The sequence below is a fragment of the Sphaeramia orbicularis genome, chromosome 20, assembly GCF_902148855.1.
Source record: "Sphaeramia orbicularis chromosome 20, fSphaOr1.1, whole genome shotgun sequence".
Classification (NCBI taxonomy): domain Eukaryota; kingdom Metazoa; phylum Chordata; class Actinopteri; order Kurtiformes; family Apogonidae; genus Sphaeramia; species Sphaeramia orbicularis.
This window is the reverse complement of record NC_043976.1, coordinates 1,706,500-1,707,992: the sequence shown is the minus strand read 5'-3', so window position 1 is coordinate 1,707,992 and position 1,493 is coordinate 1,706,500. Positions and strand designations below refer to the sequence as shown.

The 1,493-nt window shown below is 35.4% G+C and overlaps 1 protein-coding gene across 1 annotated transcript in view; it reads left to right on the top strand.

Moving 5' to 3' along the window:
• The window catches only part of LOC115411683 (flocculation protein FLO11-like), a 28,964-nt gene extending 28,036 nt beyond the window's left edge, over positions 1-928 (top strand). The window contains exon 11 of the mRNA XM_030123893.1: positions 174-928. The gene's annotated coding sequence lies outside the window, so the exon portion shown is untranslated. The remainder of the gene's footprint in view (positions 1-173) is intronic.
• The last annotated feature ends 565 nt before the right edge of the window (positions 929-1,493 follow it).

Below are 1,493 nucleotides of genomic sequence, written 5' to 3'. Positions count from 1 at the left end.
TGTTGTTGTATGAGATCCCCAATAAATCAGAGTAACATGTTCAGTAACATGTTACATCAGTAACATGTTTATGTACACAGTTATATGCATCTGAAGTCCTACAACATGTTAACAAATGAACTGGATTTATTTCTATTATTTGATTTGTTTTTTTTATGTCCTGGTTCTTTCAGATGTTGTTGTCAGCACCACCGACATAAACCCGAGAGGAAGAGCCGTAGAATTTAGACCGACTGTTGATGTTTTTGGTGGATTTACATCAGAATTTGCGCCGTGTTCAGCTCCGTCCACACCCCAACGCTCCTGCTGTTTTTCTTTAGTGGATTCAAACAGTTTGTCGTCCATACACGTATGGTTTCCATAAATATCTGCGTCCAGGTGGAAACGCTCCAACTGGGTTAAATGGTGTCATACGTACGCCACGCCCATATGTGGCGCTGTCCACAAACACAGACAGAGCCTGTGACAGGATGCACTCAAACCACAGAAGAATGCACTGAGCATGTGCAGGAGGTTCCGTCCGGGGTTTGGGGACCCGTTCTCCAAAAATACCACTTCAGGCACCTACGATGCCAGTGTCATGTGACCAAAGGACGAAACCATGTGGAACTGTAGTGGACTGACATCGTTTCATTGAACATTTTGGTAAAGTATGACCGGCATGGTAACTATGGCAACAGTAAGCATGAGATGTCAACACAGGCATTATTATTTTTGTCATTTTTGTCTGTTTAATGTTATGTTAACCCTGTAAAACCTGAGCCATCAGAAACTAGAGGCAAAATTAGAATCTTCTGGAACTGTGATGTTTCTTAGAGCTTTTAACACAGGGGTGTCAAACACGCGGTCCGGGGGCCAAACCCCACCCACCAAACACTCCAATCTGGTCCATGGGATGAATTTGTGAAATGCAAAAATTACACTGAAAATATTAACAATCATTTTAGTTCAGGTTCTACATACAGACCAACTAATTATGAAGGTAGATTTTTTTCTTTATTGCTTTAACAAAAAAACCTCTTTTCAATCAAAGAAAAAAAGTGTTCAAATGCAAAAAAAAATATTTGAGATTCAAAAAAATTGCATTTGAACACTTTTTTTTTTGTTTAATTGAAAACGTAATAACAAAGAAACAAACATCCTACCCCTAATATGGCCCAAATACAAAAAAGATGACTTGAATTAAAAAAAAACAAAAAAACTTTTCCATTAAAGAGAAAAAAAGTGTTCAAATGCAATTTTTTGAATCTCAATTTTTTTTTTTTTTTTTTTTGCATTTGAGCACTATTTCTTTGGCTGAATTTTTTTTATCAAAGTTTTTTTTATTATCATTTTTATTTTTTGTTAAAGCATTAAAGAAACAAATCTACCTTCATAACTAATATGATCTCAAGCAAAATACTGTCATAATAACTGAAAAATAATGACAACTGAAAATGTTGTCTTAGTAAATGCAAAAATTTTCATGTAATTTTTCTGCATTTGCACTAAAA